This window comes from Saccopteryx leptura, chromosome X (genome assembly GCF_036850995.1).
Source record: "Saccopteryx leptura isolate mSacLep1 chromosome X, mSacLep1_pri_phased_curated, whole genome shotgun sequence".
NCBI classification, from domain to species: Eukaryota; Metazoa; Chordata; class Mammalia; order Chiroptera; family Emballonuridae; genus Saccopteryx; species Saccopteryx leptura.
Genome location: NC_089516.1, coordinates 2,611,352 through 2,617,900, shown reverse-complemented (window position 1 = coordinate 2,617,900; position 6,549 = coordinate 2,611,352). Strand labels below are relative to the sequence as shown.

General features: G+C 59.5%; 1 protein-coding gene across 4 annotated transcripts in view; it reads left to right on the top strand.

Moving 5' to 3' along the window:
• Window positions 1–1,044: 1,044 nt before the first annotated feature.
• Window positions 1,045–6,549, top strand: part of NLGN4X (neuroligin 4 X-linked) — a 294,089-nt gene continuing 288,584 nt past the window's right edge. For 2 of the 4 annotated variants that reach the window (XM_066356776.1, XM_066356773.1), the window contains exon 1: window positions 1,045–1,559. The gene's annotated coding sequence lies outside the window, so the exon portion shown is untranslated. Of the gene's footprint in view, window positions 1,560–2,155; window positions 2,262–3,537; window positions 3,684–6,549 lie in introns of those variants that run through there. The other 2 variants (XM_066356775.1, XM_066356774.1) reach the window with 2 other exon arrangements.

Sequence of the window (6,549 nt, the reverse complement as noted above, 5' to 3'; positions counted from 1 at the left end):
ACGCTCAACATTACTGGCCTTGTTCCCCCAAGAGTCTGTCTCTTAAACCTTGTGAGAAATCCCCGGTGATCTAAATCACACCAAATTAGGATCAGTTTGCTTCCCCAAGGCCGAAGCCCCCTGAGCACAACCTTTGGATGGGTGGGTGGGGGGCACGACTTTTTGTCCTTCTCTAGGCCAGCCGCTCATTGAAACCTTTGTGCCTGGTGAGTCCTGGGTTAAGACGGCTCCTTATCACAACAACACCGAGGTGGTGACTTTTATGGTGTCCGACTCACAGAGGCGGAAACGGAGACAGAATCTCTCAGTGCACCCTGAGGCTATCTGAACTCCAGCCACCTGCTTTTAGAAGCATGGTCGGCCACAAGAGCACCCTGTGTCACCTCCTGTATCAAGGAGGGACTTCAGACATTGGCCACGTTGTCTCTGACCCGACCAGCAACGTCCGGTCGTTTTAGCCCACCTGATGTCCACTGGGCAAGACCGACTCCTGGGCCCCTTAAAGTCAAGAGGGAAATTTGGAAATCACTCTGGCCACAGTGCCTGCCGATATCTCATCGAGCAAGACGGCCACGGTGCAAGAAAGCCAGACCAAACCAAGGGCATCCCACCCTACCCCCGGGGGCACCGGAGAGGTCGTTGTCCTTTGCAAATCTTTATTTCCAGTTTGCTCCCTCCCACAGTGGATATTACCGCTTCCTATGTAAAACTCAGAGAGAGAGAGAGAGAGAGAGTCACTGATGGGTCAATCTGACCATCGTCAGCCGTAGCTAGCTCCCCGTGACCGGCCCCGTTGGAGAGGTGATTTGAAAAAGTTAGAGCTGTTTGCAAATATTTTGCAACACCGCGTCCGGTGTGCAGGGTTATCCGGAGAGACCTGGGAGCAAGCCTCCTCGGGCAACGGTGGCCCCGGGTGACACTCACCTGTTCCACTCCCCCCCCCTGCCGGGGGCACACGGGAGCAGCTCTGCGTTCCAGCTGGTTTGCGTTGGGATTAGCTGCTCTTTGCACCGGCGGCGGCGGCCGTTTCTGCGGCGCTGGGCCCGGCTGCGGACACCTATTGGCTGCCGGCTCCCGGAATTTCATTCGGTCTGGTCCAATCGCGCAGGGGAAGCAGGAGAGCCTTCGCGGCCCCTGTCTTCAATCTCGCCTTTCCTCGCAGACCCCGGCTGGCTCTCTCCGCGGGGGCTCCGTGTCTCTGCGCACAGAGCTCTCTTTCAGCTCGTGCGTCCGCGCGTGGGATGCTGTTCTTTTCTTTTCTTTCTTTCTTTTCTTTTTTTTCAATGCCTTGACCCCTAAAGACGATTGACGACACAAACAACGCACCTCCTTGCCAAAGGCCCTGTCCGGGGAGGGGGGTCCTGGCGTTCCTGCGGAGCAGCGAGTCTCGCTAGCGGGGGAATTGGAGAACCCGGGGCGCCTGCCTGCTCGCCCGCCTCCCTGCCTGCGCGGCGTGCGTCCTCCTCCCCGGAATCGCACCTTGGCGAGGGGTCTCCCCGGAAAATCCGGATGCGTAAAAAGAGCAGTCACTCAGGCGATACGGGCTCTCGACGGCAGAGGTAGGAGCCTTTTTTTTAAAAATTCTACTTGTGCTTCTTCGGGGTTATTGATCCTCAAAGCCTTTGAAAACCTTTGGACTGGCATGCGCCGCGTAGCCCAAGACGGTGGTGAGCGGTTTGCGCTTGAATTCATCAGACATCTTTTGGCCTTTTTTTTTTTTTTTCCTACCCTGCTTTTTATTCTGCAAAATTTGGACAGGCATTTCTCGCAGCTGTCGCTGCCTTGCTGAGGTGTGGGAGGGAGCGTGGACCCACGTCCGCGGACGGCGTGTCTTGTGCAAGCTCCGTGCCTGCTGCCCCCCCCCCCTCTCCAAGGCAAGGTTGTATGTGTGTGTGTGTGTGTGTGTGTGGGGGGGGGGTGTTGTAGGTTGTGTGTATGTGTGTGTGTGTGTGGGGGGGGTGTTGTAGGTTGTGTGTATGTGTGTGTGTGTGTGGGGGGGTGTTGTGTGTGTGTATTCGGACTTGGAAAGGGACAGGGGGCCCTGGGCGGTTCGGGGGAGCGCGTTCTGCTGCAGTCAGCTCTGTGGACGAGTCTGTGGGGCCCTGAACGGGCTGTTGACGGAGCAGCGCCGCCCTTCCTACAAATAAACAGGCACGAGCGGCGGGCGAGGAGGGGAAGGCTCACAGCCGCAGTGTGCAGCCTGCCCTGCACCCCGGCGCTGGAGGAGGCGCGCGGACGAGGCGGGACGACTTCTGCAAACTGTGAGCAGCCCGAGCCCCCCCCCCTCCGTCTTCCCACCCCCCTCCCCTCCCGCTGTAAGGAAAGCTGCCAGCTCCCCCAACCTGGGGTGCCTCTTCGGGGTTAACCGGAGAGGGAAAAAGGCGAACAGTCTTGGCTGAGCTCGCATTGAGCGATATCCTCTCTCCTCCCCCCCGCACCCCCTCCACCTTCCTGCTTTCTCTGCTGGGCTGGGATAACATGACGGACGGCTTGTGTGATGCGCGAAACAGCGCACATGACGGATGAGGACCGGGCCGGGGTGGGGGTGGGGGTAGGGGGCTGCTGGGGAGCCAGCCGGGCGCGCCCGAGACACCCCGGGGCGAAGAGGGAATCGGGGTAGCTCAGGGCGGCTTCTGCAAAAGCTGGGGAGCGGGCTACCTGCCCCCCCATCTCCTCCTCCCGTGCGTGTGGGCTGGGGCGCGGGGGTGGGAGGCAGGCGGCGGAAGGGGAGCGGAGCTGGTGGTTTTTTAGGAGCGTTCCTGCTTCGGAAACCTCCGGATCTGGCCTGGACCCGTTCCGAGGGGGTCACGCAGCACCATCCCGGGCTGCCCGCCTTTCTGGAAAACTCAAAAGTTGCAAGCTGAGGAGCCAGGCGGCCGGGCGCCCAAGTCCGGGTCTCTGGGGATGCGGCGGCCTCCCCACCCCCGCCGATGCTCACACTGAGCCCGGGTCCCCGGGAGCAGAACCCCCGCGGGGCGCACGGCCCGCCCCCGCTCCCCGCCGCGGTGGGGGCTGGAGGCTGGGGAGTCGGTTCCACCATGTGGACCACCCCCCGCGGCCGTGGGCAACGTGACCAATAACCCCTGTCCCAAAGCTCCGCGCTGTCCCGCGCTTCTTCTAATCGCCCCCCCCCTCCAAGCTTTCCCGGGCAGAGTGTGTGTCCCCGTCTCTGGTTCCGCGCGGTTCGGCCCCGGCGGCCCCGTCCCTCTCCAGCGGGAGAACCGGGACCGAACATCTGCCAGGCCCGCAGCGTGCGGGCGGGAAGCGGCGCGGTGGGCGAGGGGCTGTGAGACCACGAGGAAAAAGGAAAAAAAAAAAAAAAAAAAAAAAAAAGCAAGTGAACTTGAGTCCCGCCCCCTCTCCAAGGCCGCGGCGGAGGCGCCCGACCTGCGGAAACGCAGGGGTGGGGGAGGGGAGAGGGGTGGGGGTGGAGGAGGAGGGGGAGGTGCCGCTCGGCTCAGCTCGGCTCGGCTGCAGAGGATGCGGGGGTCCCGGGCTGCCGGTAGGAGGAGGGGCCGAGGTCCCCGCCCGCGCCCCCACCCCGCGGCTGTGCCCTCCCCCTTCGCGCTCCAGGACGCTCGCCGCCTCCCCGGGCGCACTCGCTTCCCCGTCTGCTGGACATCCCCGTCCTCTCCGCCCTCGCCCCCAAACCGGCCCGGGCTCCTTGGCCCCGCGCAGAAGCGGTAAGCTGGGTTCCCTCTGCCCGGGGTTTTCGGGATGGCCTCCTGGGTTGGCGCCCCCCCCCCGACCCCCCCACCGGCTCGGGGCCCCGCGCGGCGCGCGCAGTCCTGGGCCCCGGAGCTCCATGCCGGCGCCAGACACAGCGTCCTTTCTTCGCGGCGCGCCTGGCGCGGCCTCCCGGGTCCCTCCGGCCCCCGCAGCCCCCGGGGCCTGGCCTGGACCACCGTGGGAACGGATGTCCCGCCCGGTGGGTGGGCGAAGGCCCGGAGGACGTCTGGTGCATCTCTCCCGGTGAATTTTTTTGGGGGCAGGGGGGTGGGGAGCTGCGGGTTTCCTTTTTTCTGCCTCGTTCCTCTGAAGCTCCCCGCAGGTGTGGGCCTCTCTTTCTTTTCTGAGCCACCAGGCTGCTATTTCGGGGGCTGGCCTGGGAGGAGGCAGCCTGGGAGGGCGGGTGTCCGGGGGGCGGCCCCCGCCGTGCGCCCTGGCTCGCTCCTTGCGCCACCGCGGGGTGCGCGCGTCATGACCCACACCCGGTGCCCGGGGCGCGTCTGGGGTCCGCGAGGACGGCCGATCGCAATCTGTCTTTTGGCCCCAACTTAAATTGGGGGGCGAGGGTTGCCGCGCGCGCGCGCGCGCGCGCGCGCGTATGTGTGTGTGTGTGACTGAACCAATAAGCAGCTGCTGTCCTTGCGAGCAGACTCCACAAGGTGGTGGTATGGATTCTTCTTTTGCTTTGCTGTGATTTTCTTTCGGTTTGGTCAGTTTCGGGGAGGGGGCAGCGGTCGCCTGGGCTGCTTTTGGAAGGGGTCCCCACCGTGCAGAGCGCGTTGCCTTGGAACTGTTCTCTCGTGGAGGGCGGGGGGCTGGTGCGAGCCAGCTTCCTCCGCGGAGATGGCGCTGGGCGTTATTTGAGGGGATGCCGAGGGAGGGGGGGGTAGAGAGGGAACAGAAGAAAGTTTGGGGAGACCTGCTTACCCCGGTGAAGCGGAATTTGTGGTTTGTGTGGGCGTTCTGCAGGCCACTGGAGGCGCAGGCCTCAGGCATCTGGGGCAGGTTCCCCCCTCCGGCTGGCGGCCGGATGACCAACCGGCGAACAAAGACCTGACTTGGAATCCGGATGGAGCCGCGTCAGCTGCTCACACAGCCGCCCGGTTCTGGTTCTTCGAGGCGAGAAGCTTCTCGGGTTTTTTTTCCCCTCGAGCCGGGGCCAAGCCCGGGGACATCACCAGACACCTGGCCTTTTCTTATCGGTGCAAATTGCAGAAATTGCCCAGAAATCTGCATTTTTGGTGGGGGCAGCTGCAGGCCGGAGGAGTGTGCCGTGAAGGGTTGGGTGTGGGAAGTGATGGACAGCGATTCCGAAAGGGGTCATGGTACCCGGGCCTCTCTCTGTCCCTAGAGCAGAACTTTTGGGGAGGTGCGGTGGGCTAACAGCCCATGCTTCTGGCCTCCAGCCCTGATTTTAAAAAGAAAAAAAAAAAAAAAAAAATCAGCATTGCAAAAATGTGTCCCCAAATGAAGAAAATAAGAATTTCAGGAAGCTCTTCGTGTGTGTGTGTGTGTGTGTGTGTGTGTGTGTGTGTAATTTCAAATCCCAAGTTCAGTAGTATATTACCCAGGAAAATGGAAGTGAACCGGAATTCACAGTTGTTGGGAAGAGTAGGTGGGCACACAGGACACCGGTTATTATTCCTGCGTCGTTATTTGTTGATTTTCTTTACTGTTTTGCTTATGAACAGCTGCAGACCTGCTTGTGTTGACCGCCCCGGGAGGGGGGGGGGGCAGGCACCTCTCTATAACACAGGGCCAGTTTGCAAGGTCTTATCCTTCACGTGGAAGAAATTAACCAGGGCCAGTTAAAGAAAGTGGAAAATTACTTCCTCCGTTTTAAATCACTGCATTCAGATGAGAAATATTTATATTTCTCTTTCTTTTCTTTTTCTCCTTCCTTCCTTCCTCCCTTCCTCCCTTCCTCCCTTCCTCCCTCTCCCTCATTTCTTTTTCCCTTCCTTCCTTCCTTCCTTCCTTCCTTCCTTCCTTCCTTCCTTCCTTCCTTCCTTCCTTCCTTCCTCCCTCCCTCCCTCCCTCCCTCCCTCCCTCCCTCCCTCTTTCTTTCTTTCTTTCTTTCTTTCTTTCTTTCTTTCTTTCTTTCTTTCTTTCTTTCTTTCTTTCTTTCTTTCTTTCTTTCGCAGGGGTTTAATGAGAACTGGTTTTTCATGACGATGGCAGTGCCCTTGTGCAGATGTCTTGACATAGTTTTGCCCGGTGGAGAAATGGTTTCCCCACGTCTGCACTTATTTTTTTTCCTGAAGAAAATCATGCTGAACAGACGACACACGTGGTCCTCACCACCAGCCACCTGGCTATTTTTTTTTACCCAAATCTGAAAATAGGAAAAAAAAAAAATAGTGGATAAGTGACCAATTGCTACCACAGGAGGTGGACAGAGAGAAGAGGGTTTATCAGTGCTATTAAATCATCAAGTGAATCGATTTCGGCATTATCGGAAGTGGGGTTTTTGCGTGTGTCTGTCTGTGTGTCTGTTTGGGGAGGGGTTTGGCATGGAGACAAATGATCAGTGTGTACGGTTTTAATTTTTTTCTCTATCGAACTTGGCCTTTGCAGCGTTGCTTTCTTTGTAGTAATTTGTGGAAACCTCCTCCAGCTCTCTGGACAGCGAGGACTGGGTCTGCTACAGAACGCTGCAGAACACGGCGGTTTCCTGCCTCGAACCCGGAGGACTGCGGCCTCCCCAACCTGCAGACATTCCCCGGGCTGGGGAGACAGCGTGCGTGGTTTCCGCCTGCTTCTGTTCCAAACGTGCATTACCCAACTTAACTGCTTGACGGAATGTACTCTGTTCACAGG